Source organism: Tachyglossus aculeatus, chromosome 6, assembly GCF_015852505.1.
Source record: "Tachyglossus aculeatus isolate mTacAcu1 chromosome 6, mTacAcu1.pri, whole genome shotgun sequence".
Classification (NCBI taxonomy): domain Eukaryota; kingdom Metazoa; phylum Chordata; class Mammalia; order Monotremata; family Tachyglossidae; genus Tachyglossus; species Tachyglossus aculeatus.
Window position 1 is genome coordinate 23,034,447 of NC_052071.1, and position 16,606 is coordinate 23,051,052.

A 16,606-nucleotide genomic window follows, 5' to 3' on the forward strand; every position below is an offset into this window, starting at 1 on the left:
GTTTTTTCTAGTAAAGTGGGAAGAGGCAGAAATATCAGTTGTGCTAAATACTAATGAACTAAGAGCTGGGGTGGATACAAGCCAATTGGGTTGGACACAATCCCTGACCCACCTGGGGTTCACAGAGACTCAGTGCACATTTTACAGATGAGGTAACAGACACAGAGAAGTGAGTGACTTGCCCTAGGTCACTTAGTAGACAGGTTGGGGAGCCAGGATTAGAATTCATGACTTTCTGGCCCCCAAGACCCTGCTCTATCCATTACGCCATGGATGCTTGGGATAGTACAACAGAGTATTAAGATCTATTCAGCAGAAAGTGGAGCTTGTATATTGTTACTTTTGAGAAGCACAGAAAAGCTTTGTGAATAATGCAAGGAAGCTGAAGAAAAAAGAAAACCTAACAAGAGGTCTCCCCATTCTTTGATTGACTGGCATTTTGAGATACCCATGGGGAGAAATCAAGCTTCAGATTAACCAGAAGATCTATTAGGCAAGTCTAGAGTCTGACCTGTGCCAGAACAGTGCTCTGCATCTAGTAACCACTCAATAAATACCACCCATGAACTGATAAGTGCCAAGCATGGTATGAGAAAAGCGTCAGTCACAGTCCCTTGTCCCACCATTTAAGAGAGAGGGAGAACAGGTTTTTCAATCCCCATTTTACAGATGGGATAACTGAGGCAAAGAGGTATTAAGTGACTTATCCACGGTCACCCAGTGAGCAAATGGCAGAGCTGGAATTAGAACCCAGATCTTCTGACCCCCCAGATCCATGTATACATTCTTCAGGAAAAATAAAGTATACTTATTTTTTCCTGAAGTTATTTTCCACACTTCCACAGTTCTCAATTTCCAATGCCTACACTTGCTCTTCCACTTCTGCTTTTCTTCTGCTCTTTTATTTTCTGCTTTATCAGTGGCTGTTGGATTAATCCCATCAAATGTTTCATTTAATGGATATAAATCCAACATCTGGTTAAGTCATTCAGTATAAACTTCCTCCAGTGTGTAAGGAAATTTACAGCTGAATAGAATTTGACATTTAATATAAAGGAAGCATAGCAGTGTGCTGCAGTCAGCATGTTGACTAGAAAACAGCCAGCCATGCCAAGATTATAAAGCTCTTCTTGTGCCCTTTCACTAGAATCCAGTAATCAAAAGATTGATTTAGTTCTCCAACTTACTTTGCAGCTGTAATTTTATTATTTTCAAATCCAGCTTGATCCTCTTAATCTATTGGATCAGCAGCAGCTGCTGGGTCTCTGTCCCTTTTACAAGATAAACCTTCCTTTTCTATATTCCTAACCACACCAGAAGGAATTACGGTTCTATTCTCAAAAAGACTACGGCCTTAGCTCTACGAGTCCAACCACATATCTGATTCCAGATACTGAAATAGGCATTTGTCTATAAAGGATCAAATTCAAGACCTGGGGCATTTTCAGTAGAATGTGAAAATCTCATCAGTTCAGAAACAAACCACCAAAAAAAAATTGGAACTTCGTTTTGGTGTTCTTCAAATGTTTACCATGATCCAGACACTGTATGCTTGGGTAGATAAAAGATAATTGCGTTGGACACAGTCTCTGCCCCACATAGGGCTCCCAGTTTAAAACCCAATTTTACAGATGAGGTAACTGAGGCACAGAGAAGTGAAGTGGCTTCACCAAGGTCCCACTGCAGACAAGTGGCAAAGCCAGGGCCTGTGATCTTTCCCCTAGGCCATACTGCCTCTTCTTCTAGGAGTTAAACACAAACCAAAATTCTGGGATAGATAAAAAACAGGATTTAATGAGAGACCACATTATTTCATAAAATAAAACCTCCTGGCCTTCTTGGAAAACATCTGTAACCACAGTCATATGACCTTGAATTTTCTCTACGCTTCTAATGATCTCTCTATATCTTTTGTTAGTCTTCCTTTTATAAACTCCTTGAAGGCAAAGACCGAATCCTATTTTCTCCTCAGCAGTTTCCCACGAGTCCTAGTAGAAAGCTCTGTGACAGTTGCCTGCTCAGTAAATACAGGAAGAACTGGGGAATGTGTTTTCAATAAAGAATCGAGTTTCCTGCTGATCTGTGGCACATCTAATGATGGCATTTATTAAGCACTTACTATGTGCAAAGCACTGTTCTAAACACTGGGGAGGTTACAAAGTGATCAGATTGTCCCACTGGGGGCTCACAGTCTTAATCCCCATTTTACAAATGAGGGAACTGAGGCACAGAAAAGTTAAGTGCCTTGCCCAAAGTCACACAGCTGGCAAGTGGTGGAGGCGGGATTTGAACCCATGACCTCTGACTCCAAAGCCCGGGCTCTTTCCACTCAGACACGCTGCTTCTCAATGAGTTAACATAACAAACCTCAACATGCCTCAATGAGTTAACATGACAACACAGTCTTTTTAGCCACAAATTCATTTTCTATGCAGGTTCCCTACTTACGCTTTCAAGTATCAGCGTAAAGTCCCCCATTATGACAACTGTGGTCAAAACGTTTCCTCACACTAATTAAAATAAAATAAATAATAATTAAAAGAAATTAAAATAAAATAATGAAGGTATTTAATAGACACTCGAGGAGCAGCATGGTCTAGTGGAAAGAGCATCGACTGGGGAGTCGAAGGCCCTGGGTTCTAATCCCAACTCCATTGGGAACTGGGAACTGAAGCACAGAGAAGGGAGGTTACTTGCCCAAGATCACACAACAGACACTTGACAGAGCCAGGATTAGAACCCAGGTCCTCTGACTCCGAGACCCATGCTCTTTCCATTAGGCCATGCTGTTGCTCAATAAAGGTAAAAGGCAGTATCCTTGTCCACAAGGAGCTTCTAAGTAAACAGATGGATTGCCTTTTTTATTCCTTTCTGTCAGTCAGTCAGTCAATGGTATTTATTGAGTGCCTATTGTGTGCAGAGCACTGTACTAAGTGTTGGGAGAGTTCAACACGAGAATAAACATACAAATTCCCTGCCCACAACGTCTGCAGCTTGTTCCATCATGCACCCACTAATCAAAACTTAGCCCCTGTTCTAGGATCCCTGTCAATGGCAGATCTCCCCCAGACCGACACCTTCTCGTTTTGGGTGGCAAGAGAATATTCATAATAATAATAATAATAATAATAATAACGGTATTTGTTAAGCACTTACTATGTGCAAAGCACTGTTCTAAGCGCTGGGGAGGTTACAAGGTGATCAAGCTGTCCCACGGGGGCTCACATAAGCAGCGGAGTCTTCAAACTAAGAGCAAGAGTAACCCAATCAGATACAGTGAGGCAGGAATAGAGGCTAGTAAAGACACTGAGAAAATGCAGCCAAATTCAACCTTTAATCAGGAAGATCACGCATGCACGCACTTACACATACACACACACTCTTTTACATTTCAGACTTTTCACTCATTCGGACTTCAATTACTCTTTCCAAATCAGTCAATCAATAATATTTTTTGAGAACTTACTATGTGCAGAACACTGTACTAAACATTTGGGAGAATACAAAACAACAGAATTGGTAGATAGGTTCCCCGACCACAATGAGCTTATCATCTAGAGTCTCAGTCTAGTGAAGATATGTTATAGGTGCGGTAACACTTCAGTCTCCCCTCTACTTTCCTTTTTATGGTATTTTTTAATCGCCGGTATAGAAACAAGTTTATTAGGTTGGGCTCAATCTGCCTATTCTGCATAGGGCTCACAGTCTAAGTAGGAGGGAGAACAAGAGAACGGAGGCACAGAGAAGTTAAATGACTTGCCCTCGGTCACACAGCAAAGTGGTAGAGCTGGAATTAGAACCCAGGCCCTCTGACTCTTTGGCCAATGTTCTTTCCACTAGGCCATGATGCTACTGAGGTGGTAGGAAAGGTCTTGAATTTCTCTTCTCCTGAGGCACTCTAAAGCCCTCAGGTTGGGATAAAGCAGCGTGGCTCAGTGGAAAGAGTATGGGCCTTGGAGTCAGAGGTCAGGGGTTCAAATCCCAGCTCTGCCCATTGTCAGCTCTGTGACTTTGGGCAAGCCACTTAACTTCTCTGTGCCTCAGTTCCCTCATCTGTAAAATGGGGATTAAGACTGTGAGCCCATCGTGAGACAACCTGATCACCTTGTAGCCTCCCCAGCGCTTAGAACAGTGCTTAGCGCATAGTAAGTGCTTAGTAAATGCCATCATTATTATTTATTATTATAAAATGAGAAATGAGAAATGAAGTTTGGAATTGAGTTGGAAGTATGAGCACTAAAAAAGCCTCCCCTATCAAATATGGGTGGAAAATCAAGTAGATTTCTGGAAAACTATTTGGGGGTAAACAAGGTTTCAATCAATCAGGCAATTATTGATATTTAGTGAAAGTTTGTTATGTGCAGAGCCCTGGGGCTTGGATGAGTTCAACAGCTTAGGGAGACATGGTCCCTGCTCTCGGGAAGTTTATAACCTAGTGGGTTCAGTACCAGAAATCAGCATAAACTGATATAAAATCTTTTTGATGAAAACAAAAATTCAGCAGTTCCAGGGAGAAACACAACATGGAGCAGCAGATTTCCCCTCATAAATACGGGGAATGCATAGTTGTAAATCCTCTGTATCACCAATGCACTCTTTTGCACCCTTTAAGCAATTGATAGTCACCCCATCCTCAGCCCCTCAGCACTTAGGTACATATTCATAACTTATTTTAATATCTGTCTCCCCCTTTAGACTGTAAACTCCTCGTGGGCAAGGAACATGTCTACTGATTCTGTTATATTGTACTCTCCCTAGTGCTTAATACAGTGCAGTGCACAAAGTAGGTTCTCAACAAATATGACTAGTTGATTGAAAATGACCAAGTTGATAGCACTGATAAGTAGTCATGCTCTTTTGACAGAAAGTTTTCATTGATAGAAGCAGGATGAGTTTTCTACACCATTCAACACTATGGGAAATCTCTTGAGCCACGGAAATATGTAAGTAGGACCTTTTAACCAAGATTCCTTTTGCTTCTAACCACCTGTACAACAAAGAGGGTAGGGAGAATTTACAGGTAAAGGGGGCCCTACTTGTAAGAAGAAGCAGTGTGGGATAGTGGTTATAGCACAGGCCTGAGTGTCAGAAGGGCCTGGGTTTTAATCCTGTTTCCATCACTTATCTAGAATGCAGTGGCAGTTGTAATAATATCAACAATGATAAGCATTGTGGAATTTGTTAAACATTTAATCTGTGCCAGGCACTGAACTAAGTGCTGGTGTAGATACAAACTAATCAGGTTGGACACAGTCCCTGTCCCACATGGAGCTCACAGTCTTAATCCCCATTTTACAAATGAAGTAACTGAGGCACAAAGGAGAGATGTGCCTTGCCTAAATTCATGCAGCAGACAAGTGGCAGAGCTGGGATTAGAATCCCGGTCCTTCTGACAACTTTGTCCTTGCTCTATCCACCAGACCATCATGTGTCTCAAAATTTAAAGCTGATTTTGATAACCAGAAGGTGGTAATTCCTATTATTCTGGCCCCAATTTACTTCCTGGGAGTTATACCTTTAGAGGCCTGGGAACATTGGCAACTCTGCAATGGCAGAACAGACCCCTGATCACTGTGAGCAAGAACCTGGCTTCAATCATTCCAAGTCTAGAGATTCCCAGTGCTCTGCACATGATAAAGTTTCAATAAAACTACCACTGATGGATTGGTTGATTTCCAATCAAGGTTAAAAAGCCTAAAGATGGTACCTTTATCTCGTGTGTCCCTTCCCTCCTAAATTCCCTGCATCCTGTTTGCTCTACACTCAAAAAATGAAAGTTGGTAATTAAGTCGGGAAGTAACCTCAAAAACTTTTCCAGTAATAGCCATGGTAGTGACAAGTACTTATCAAGTGCTAATCTATTTTGTTAAACACTGGGGTAAATACAGGATTAGTGGATCCTAGTCCCTGTCTGACCCAGGGTTCACAATTTAAGTGGGGAAAGAGAGAGAGAGGAGACAATCTCCATTTTACATTTGGGAAAACTGAGGCACAGAGAAGTTAAGTGACTTACCTCATCTGTAAAATGGGGTTTAAGACTGTGCTGACCATGTGGGACGTGGACTGTGTCCAACCTGAATACCTTGTATCTACCCCAAGTGTAGAATAATGCCCGGCAAATAGTGTTTACAAATACCATGGGATAGGGACTGTGTCCAACCTGATAAACTTGACTCTTCCCCTGCACTTAGTACACTGCCTGGCACATAGTAAGCACTTAACAAATATCAAAAACTCGCCCAGGGTCACACAGCAAGCAATTGGCAGAGTGGGATTAGAACCCAGGTTCTCTGACTCCACTAGGCCACATTTCTTCTGAATATACATTATTATGAAGAGAAACAAGAACTGTTGAGGGCAGGGAATGTGTCTACCAACTCTGTTATATTGTACTCTCCCGAGCTCTTAGTACAGTGCTCTGCAATCCGTCAGTCATGTTAATTTACTGAGTGCTTACTTTGCGCAGAGCACAGTACCAAGCGCTTGGGAGAGTACAATATGAACAGCTGAGACACCACAAGCTTACAGTCTGCACGCAGTAAGAGCTTAATAAATATGACTGATTGATAGATTGATCCAATTTTGTCCCACTTCTAGACTTCTTTAACCATTCCCTGCTTTCTCCTGATCCTCAAAAGACAGTGGGTGGGCTTTCAGTAATGGAGCTTCAAGATTATCTGAACAAAGAACATTGTCAATGATTCCTACTGCCTAAGCCATAGTTGGGCTTAGTCAACTAGGGTCAAAATGGGTTCTAGGGTCAAAACAGGTGATGTTCTTTGAGTCTGGCACATATCTAGGAAAACTGGAGAAGGCTGAATCACGGAACTCATGTCAGGCACCGGAGAATCAGAGTGGAGGGAGAGAAAGGACTAAGCAATGTTGAGAAGCAGCAGATAGAACATGGGCCAAGGAATCAGAACCACCTGGGTCCTAATCCCAGCTCCATCATTTTGCTGTGTGACCTTACTTCACTCACTTTACTTCTCTGCACTTTACTTCTCAGTTCCTTCATCTGTTAAATGGGGATTAAGGCTGTGAGCCCCAGGGGGGACAGGGACTATGTCCAACCTGATAAGCTTGTATCTACCCCAGAGCTCACTACAGTGCCTGGGGTAAGCGCTTAACAAATAACATAAAGAAACATGGAAGTCAGTCACAGTTGCTGAGTGGCTGGCAAAGAAAGAAAGCACAAATAGTTTATCAAATGACTTCGGGGGGAGACGGGCAAATTCTAGAAAATTGTTGCTAGGCTTGGGAAGTTGAAGGAAAAAACCAAGACTATAAAGTTGGGTAAAATAATTTTTCAACTCATTCAATCCCTTCACGGCTCTGGATTCCTGCCTAGTGAGCATTTGCAGTGGAAATCAGGCGTGGCACGAGTCACAGTGCAGAAACAGTCTTCTGGAAATAATTACAGGAGTGGAAGTATTCCACAGATACTGTTCCTTTGGCTTACCTCGCCTTCCCTGTATTAACAGACCAAAGCAAGCCACTGTGTGTAAAACCCATCTTTGATATCTGGGCAGGAAAAAGTAACTTACAGTGGATTTGGATCAAATAGCCATTTGTAGATGGGGAAAAGGAGAATTTTCTAACCAACCTTTTACCCTCCTCTTGACCATAATTTTAAGTTTGTATTTGTGCATCAGCTTGTGTGAGCAGAATCACGTCCTGATTACGTATTATTTGAAAGTAAAGTTCATCTCAAACGGGGCTTATACATTCATAACCATACCAAATATCTCTGCTAGACTGTAAGCTTCTAGAAGGTACGCATCATATCTCCTTAGTTTATTGAACTCTCCCAAATGCTTAATACAGTGCTCTGCCCACAGTAAGTGCTAAATAAATACCACTGATTGATTCATCTCTTTTAAGTACAAAAAGAAATACATATTTAGACCATGTAAACATTTTGTATCTTCACAGGCAAAGTGAAGTTGAAGCCACTGAGATATTTCAGGCCAAAAACATTCTAGGACTGAATAAAATATAGGGTGATGAATTTCTCTGGATAAATTGCTCTTTCTACTTCTCACTGACTGAGTCTTTTTAGATGGCTTTCCCCCACCCTACTACCCTCTGCCTTTTCTCTCCCACATAAAATCTCTCTGTTTGCCAAAGAGATGGGATATATTGGTATTCACGCAGGGAGTTTTAGAACACAAACATATCCCTTCACACTGGTACAAACCTGCTTCCCTTCAACCATTCCCCTTTACATTCCCCTGTGGCTCAGTGGAAAGAGCCCAGGCTTCGGAGTCAGAGATCATCGGTTCAAATCCTGGCTCTGCCAATTGTCAGCTGTGTGACTTTGGGCAAGTCACTTAACTTCTCTGCGCCTCAGTTACCTCATCTGTAAAATGGGGATTAAGACTGTGAGTCCCCTGTGGGACAACCTGATTACCTTGTAACCTCCCCAGCGCTTAGAACAGAGCTTGGCACATAGTAGGTGCTTAACAAATACCATAATAATAATAATTATTATTATCCTCCATGCACATCCCAACACCTTACACTGCCCACTCACATATGCAAACACTACTCACTCACTCTCTCACACACACACATACAAAATGTACATTCCTTTTATGGAGCCAGAACACTATTATTTAGCTGTAGATGAAAAATAATGGTGCTATCACTCATTATATATACTGGGCAGGTGGTGTTTACTGACCATCCATCAGCACTGAGAAGCAGTGTTGCCTAGAGAATAGAGCACAGGCCTGGGAGTTAGAGGAAATGGGTTCTAATCCCAGATCCACCACCGTCTGCTGGGTGACCCTGGGCAAGTCACTTGATTTATCTGGACTTTGGTTACCTCATCTGCAAAATGGGGATTAAGTCTATGAGTTCCACATGGGACATAGACTCTGTCCTACTATATTAGCTTGTGTCAGTGCAACAGAGTAAGCACTTAACAAATACCATTAAAAAAAAGCAAGCCAAACAAATATTTCCACTTCTGCTCATTTCTAACATGGGATCACCAAAGTATACAGAAATGACCTATCAATACTCAGTGAATGTGCCAAACACCATCTCATTACCCAACTGGTTTAAAAAAAAAAAAAGGAAAGTTAAAAGATCTTCATTGGCAACACAGAACTAGATAGCATCACAGCCAAACACCTAACCTGTGCACTAGCCAGGGAGGAGACCAAAGACAGGGACATAGATAATGGAATTAAGATAGCCAACATGAAATTGGGGAAGATGGTCAGAGAAAGAGTGGTGGCAGCTTAACATTATCACGAGCTAACATGAGGTTTCGAGCACCCGGAAAGGCCCTGCGGTTAACCAAAGTATTCTATGTTTGTGAGATCTGTCTCTTCTCTTTCCCTGACAAGAATCATTCCTTCACTTATAAGCCAGATCCATCATTAAATGGCAAGGTGAGAATCACAAGTAGTGAAGTGCTGGAACAAAGTCAGCCTTTTAGGGTTGAAGCTATTCCAGCTTTTCTGGATGGGACATGTGAGGAGAGTGGAGGATGGCAGGGACTCCAAACAGCTGTTATGGGGTCGGCTATGATGGGGTCAATAAAAAACAAATGGGGTGGGGGGGCAAAGGAAATGATTTAAAGAAACAGTAAAGTCTTGGAATCTCAGGTTTAAGTCATCTGAGATATCATGGAGATTGGCAAGCACATGACAATCAATCATTCAGTGGTATTTACTGAGTTACTTTTTATGGTATTCATTAAATGCTTACTATTCATTTAATTGTATTTATTGAGTGCTTACTGTGTACACAGCATTGTACTAAGCACTTGGGAAGTGCAAGTTGGCAACATATAAAGATGGTCCCTACCCAACAATGGGCTCACAGTCTAGAAGGGGGAGACAGACAACAAAACCAAACATGTAGACAGTTGTCAAAATCATCAGAACAAATAGAATTATAGCTATAAACTGTACTAACTGCTGGGATAGATACAAATCAAACAGGTTTAAGAGGGTTCAGGTCCCACATGGGGCTGCCAGTCTCAATCCCCATTTCACAGATGAGGTTAACTGAGGCACAGAGGAGTGAAGTGACTTGCCTAAAGTCACACAGCGGACAAGTGGCAGAGCCAGGTTAGAACACAGGTCCTTCCCAGGCCTGGGCTCTAGCCACTAGATCAATACAACAGAGTTGGTCAACGTGTTCCCTGGCCATAATGAGCTTACATTCTAGAGGTAAGCCTGTTGTGTTTATTAACTCTTGTATTGTAGTCTCCCCAGGACTAAGTGCGGTATTCTGGATACAGTAAGCACTCAATCAATACAACTAATTTTTTTTTGATGGCATTTATTAAGCGCTTACTATGTGCAAAGCACTGTTCTAAGCGCTGAACTAATTGAATATGAAGGGAATGACTCTTCTTGAGCACAAGCCTTGAAATAATTTGAAATCAGGAGGCAGAGGTAAAAACATCAGGAGCTCAATCAGAGCACCATACTAAGTGTTCGGGAGAGTGCAATATAACAATATAAAGGAGTTGGTTGACACATTCCCTGCCCACAAGAAGCTTACAATCTAGAGGGGGAGACAGACGTTACTATGAACAAATTATGGATATGTACATAAATGTTGTGGGGTTGATGGAGGGGTGAGTAAAGGGAGAAAATCCAAGTGTAAGGGTGATATAGAAGGGAGTGGGAGAAGAGGAAAGGAGGGTTTAGTCAGGGAAGGCCTCTTGGAGCAGATGTGCCTTCAGAAAGGCTTCAAAGATGGGGAGAGTAATTGTTTGTTGAATATGAAGAGGGAGGGTGATCCAGGCCAGCGGCTGGACCTGGACAAGAGATGAAAGCTCAACTAAGGAGAGTCTTTGGGTGTGAGCAGTCTGAGGTCAGGACTGAACACCCATCTTGGCCTTTCCAGCCCCACACCTACACTCACAAACACTCCCTGACAAACTTCTTTGTGAGTAATGTCTTCTTTGGTGAAGTCCTACATCTCTCTAGATAGTCTGCAGTTTCCTGTGGAGTGAGATGCTGATGCAGTTCCTTCTACAGGCTCTAAGATCCTACTCAACAAGTGGAAGTCTCCCTCTTTCCTCTCTAAATTACTGCGCTTCGGGTTGACGGATCAGGTAATAGTTGCAAGAGCTGATTCGATCCTCAGCAGGGCTCTGAAACCTCACTACGGAAGTCTTTGTTCAGCTTCTAGGCTCCGTTGAGAGGTAAGTCTGTGCTCACTCGAGGAATATAGGCCACTGGCAATTTTCGGGAGATTTGGGACTATGTGTCCAACATATTTCACTTTTTGTTAAGTAGAGCAAGGCTTTGGTCTTGTCAACACTTGCTCATAGAGCGAGTGATAAAGTGGAACAAAATGAATAATTACGATGGTCACTTACAAGATGGTGGTCTGTGTTCCAAAAACAAGCTCACGATGCTTCCACTTCATGTCCGCATTTTGCATCAACCCCTCATTGTTGATTGGAAAGATAAGTACTCCAGATGAAACCATTATACCCTATAAAAATAGGAGACATCTGCCTTAGTGCTTGATTTAGATTACTGAGAGAAGAACAGAGGTCCTCGTGTTTCATTTCGACTGAAAGCTGCATCAGAGTCACTTTATAGAATTGTTTTGGATGAATTCATTTGAATTGAAATATTTCCATAAATTTGCATCGCTAATGTTATTTTAATTTGTGTCAACAGGGTCCTTTTCAATGTCATGTACACGATGTAGATATGAAGCACAATATATCACCCGAGGCAAGGATATACTATTCAGTGAATAGGTAAAACTGAAAAAATACCCGTGTCAATTTCCTCCATAAGATGGGCTACATCGCCTCTAAAAAAATCCATTATAGAATTGTCAGGTGATAATGTCTACCCCAATTCAGATACACAGGAATCCTGCAATACCATTACCTCTAGGTGGAGTTGTCAGTTTGAAAAATACAGGCAGCATTTAAAGTTTATATTCCTTTTCTAATTTGCAAGATGTCAAACAACTTTAGAAATATTACTTCAGGAACTACCAAGGGGTGTCATGTTATCTAGGCTTAATTTGCTGGAACAAAAACAGCACCTGGTGCTGCTACCAGTCAGGAAACCCATTCGGCAAGGGACAATCTCGATTTCTATATAGTGTGGTCAGGACTGTCAGTCACTCATTAATATTTGCAGACACATTTGCACATTGGAAAACAGAACTTTCAGTGGCATCATCTAATAATTTGAAGGATGGCCATCTATATATCTATATATCTATATGTGTGTGTGTGTGTGTAAATTCATATTTATATATAGATGGCCGTCCTTCAAATGATCGGATGAATATAAATATTTGTTTATTTTTCATGGTATTTGTGAAGCACTGGCTTTGTGCCAGGCACTCAACTAAGCACTGGTATAGATACAAGGTAGATACAATATAATCAGGTAGGACGTAGTATTAATCCTCATTTTACATATGTGCTGTCTGAGGCACAGAGAAGTGAAGCGACTTGCCCAAGGTCACACAGCACACCAGTGATGGATCAGGATTAGAACTCAGGTCCTTCTGACTCACAGGTCTGAGTTCTATCCGCTAGGCCCCACTGTCTCTATAGTTGTCCTTCAACTTGTATAGGGTGTGTGTGTGTGTGTAGTTTCCCTGAGTGAATGCTCAGATGACTATATTAACATTGTGTTCAAGCTGTGCACTGAACATTACAAAGCCAAGAAGGAAGATTGAATGAAAGCTAGAAACATTTCAGTCTTTTAACCTCTTTCTAACAACTGAAGATTATCCTGAGTCAGTGAGTGGCAAATATTTTCCAGATAAATTAAATGAATTTACAGAGTCATCAAGAAGAGGATTCTGAGTTAAAATTGAGCATTGCCTTCTCATCTCAACATTATGCTGTTATAACATTATACATTGTTTCACAATTCCATTCCCTCTGATTTTCTGAATTAATCAACTGAAATACAGATGTCCAAATGCAGGTGTATTTATCTACATACAAAGTAATATCACCACCATTATAATGATAATCGTGGAGCTTGTTAAGGGCTTACTATGTGCCAAGCACTGTTCTAGCACTGGAGTAGATACAAGGGAATCAAGTTGGACAGAGTCTCTGTCCCAAATGGGAACAGTCCCACAAGACTGAAGGGGAAGTCTTGTTTCCCATTTCACAGATGAGGTAACCGAGGTACAGAGAAATTAAGGAACTTGTCCAAGGTCACACAGCAGACGTGGCAGAGCTGGGATTAGAACCTACATCCAAGAACTCCCAGGCACATTGCTTCTCCATAATAGTGTTATGGAAACACTATTATCATCAATAGTTAATAACTGCATTCAATTCTGTAGTATGGAATTGAAATCAATCAGTTAATCAATGATATTGAGTGTTTCCTATGTGTAGAGCACTGTACTAAGCAGTTGGGAGAGTACAATACAATAGATGCCTAAACATACTCCTTGCCCAAAGAAGCTTACGGTCTAGAGGGGGAGACTGACTTTAAAATAAATTAGATATGGGTGAATAGTCAGGAAATAAGGATATGCACATTGGGCTGGTGGGACTGAGTAAGGGGAGGATACGAAGTGCTTAAAGGATATGGATACAAATGCAAAGAGAGAGTGAGTAGGGGAAATGATGGCTTAATAGGGATGACCTCTTGGAGGAGATGTATTTTAGGAGGACTTTAAAGGCGGTGAGAGCAATGGACTGTTGGACATGAAGGGGAGGGAGTTCCATGCCAGAAGGAGGACATGGGCAAGGGTTCAGAGGAGAGATAAACAAAATCAAGGCCCAGTGAGTAGGTTAGTGCTAGAGCAAAGAGAGCCAGCTGGGTTGTAGTAGAAAACTAATGAATTGAGATGGGAGTGGGAAAACTTATTTAAGGCTCCTGGTAAGGAGTTTCTATTTTATGAAGAGGTAGATGGGCAACTATTGGAAAATTTTAAGGATTGGGGCGACATGGACTGAATAGCTTTTTAAAAAAATGATCCAGAAAGCAGAGTGACATTTGGGCTTCACTGGAAAGAAACAACAGGCATGGAGGTCAGTGAGATAGTTGATTCAGTAGTCAAGGAGGGATGATAAGTGCCAGGATCAGCCTGATAGTAGTTTGGATGGAGAGGTTAGGGTGGATTTCAGCTGATGATAGGACCGACAGGATTTGATCACAGATTATGTGGGTGGAATGGGAGAGATGAATCAAGATGGAACAAACCTTACTAGTAAAATACACAGCCCCTAGTTACAAGAAGCTTACAGCAAGAAAATGGAAGTACAGATACAAATGACAAATCTGCCAGTGAGTCACTTCAATAAACAGATACAGCCATAATATTAAACTAGTAACGTGGTGTATTTTTGAAGACTGAGTATTAATTAAGGAATGCTTCCCCAAGGACTCTGAAGGAAGGGACAGACGTGTGCTGAAGGAAAGACATCAGTAGCAGCATGGCCTAGTGGAAAGGGAACGGGCCTGAGAGTCGGAGGACCTCGGGTTCTAATTCCTGCCAATTGCTTGCTGTGTGACTTTGAGCAGTCACTTAAGTTCTCTGGGCCTCAATTTTCCAGTTCTTCCAACTTAGACGGTGAGCCCCATGTGAGACAGGAACTGTGTGGAGCTTAAAGTCTAAAGGGGGAAATATTCTCTAAAATAAGCTACAAATAGCGGTAGGCAACAGAGTTTAAAGGTATGTGCATACGTGCGACTGGTTGGTGGTTTGCATGAGGGGTGAATCAGAGATGGGAAACTAAGCTTGTTGTGGACAGGGAACATGTATATCAACTCTGTTGTACTGTAATCTCCTAAGCAGTTAGCAAGGTGCTCGACACACAGTAAAAGCTCAAAATACCATCAGTCGTACTCTCCATTCAAACTGCTACCTTGCCGGTTCAATCTCTCATCCTATTCCGACTGGATGACTGCATCGGCCTCCTCTCTGTCTCCCATCCTCCTGTCTCTCCCCGCTTCAGTCTATACTTCACTCTGCTGCCCGGATTATCTTTGTACAGAAACGTTCTGGGCATGTCACTCCCCTCCTCAAAAATCTCCAGTGGTTGCCTGTCAACCTATGCATCAAGCAAAAACTCCTCACTCTCAGCTTCAAGGCTGTCCATCACCTTGCCCCCTCCTACCTCACCTCCCTTTTCTTCTTCTTCAGCCCAGTCCATACACTCCGCTCCTCTGCTGCTAACCTCCTCCCGGTGCCTTGTTCTCACCTGTTCCATCGCCAACCTCTGGCCCACATCCTAATTCTGGCCTGGAATGCCCTCCCTCCACACATCCACCAAACTAGTTCTCTTCCTCCCTTCAAAGCCCTATTGAGAGCTCACGTCCTCCAGGAGGCCTTCCCTGACTAAGCCCCACCATTTTTCCTATCCTCCTCCTCCTTCCCATCACCCCCCTCCTCCCTCTGCCTTACCTCCTTCCCCTCCCCACAGCACTTGCATATATTTGTTACTCTATTTTACTTGTACATATTTACTATATTTATTTTATTAATGATGTTTATATAGCTATAATTCTATTTATTCTGATGGCATTGACACCTGTCTACTTGTTTTGTTGTCTGTCTCCCCCTTCTAGACTGTGAGCCCATTGTTAGGTAGGGACTGTCTCTATATGTTGCCGACTTGTACTTCCCAAGTGCTTAGTACAGTGCTCTGCACACAGTAAGTGCTCAATAAATATGATTGAATGAATGAATGAATGATTTTATTGATTGATTTATTGGGAGAATCACGAGCAAAGTTAGTATATTAGTTTAGGAAGACCAGCCTATGAACTAAGTCTGTCAGAAGAAGGTAGGTCACATCTCCTCCAAGAGGCCTTCCTTGAATAAGCCCTTTTTTCCAACTCCCTCTCCCTTCTGCTTTGTCTATGCATTTGGATCCGTGCCCTTTAATGAAGTTGATATTCACCCCACCCTGAGCCCTACAGCACTTATATGCATATCTGTAATTAATTGATTTATCTTAATGTCTTTCTCCCCCTCTAGCCTGTAAACTCATTGTGGGTGGAGTACTCTTCTACCAACTCTGTTGTATTGTACTCTCCCAAGTGCTTAGTAAAGTATTCTGCACATAAGCATTCAATAAATATCACTGACTGATTGATAGTCAAAGGGGGGATAGTCATTAAAGAGCCTGTAAGGCAATAATTTGGATTTACTTTAATGCGAAAAGAAATATGAGGTCTTTGGAAACAGTAGAAGAGAGAAGTGATGTGTTCCAAATGATTTTTTTAAGGTTAATATACAAGGCATACATTGGATAGACTGAAGAGGGGAGAGGCTTGAGGAGGGGAAATCACGAAGGCGGTTTGTTCACAATAGTCCAACAAGGAGATGGTGAAAGTTTGGACCCGACAGAGTCAGGACAGAAAGAAAGGAACAGATCTGTAAAGTATTATAGAGAAAGAACTGGCTGGATTTAGAGACAGAGTGGATGGGGAAGATGAATGATATTAAGGAGTCAAAGAAGACACCAAAGGTTTGAGTTTCTTAGTGATGATGCTGGCAATTGTGGAAAAGTTAGTAAGAGGGGAAACCTAGTATAAATCATCAAAAGTATTTTTTAAGCCTCCACTAGGTATAGAGCACTGTACTAAGCACTTGGGAGAGTATATTAGAAGTACTAGACAAG

The 16,606-nt window shown here is 42.0% G+C and overlaps 1 long non-coding RNA gene across 3 annotated transcripts in view; it reads right to left on the reverse strand.

Annotated features, from left to right (window-relative positions):
- The window catches only part of LOC119929943, a 437,264-nt gene that overhangs the window by 63,233 nt on the left and 357,425 nt on the right, over positions 1 to 16,606 (reverse strand). For all 3 annotated transcript variants that reach the window (XR_005451602.1, XR_005451601.1, XR_005451603.1), the window contains exon 5: positions 11,351 to 11,469. This is a non-coding gene — a long non-coding RNA (uncharacterized LOC119929943). The remainder of the gene's footprint in view (positions 1 to 11,350; positions 11,470 to 16,606) is intronic.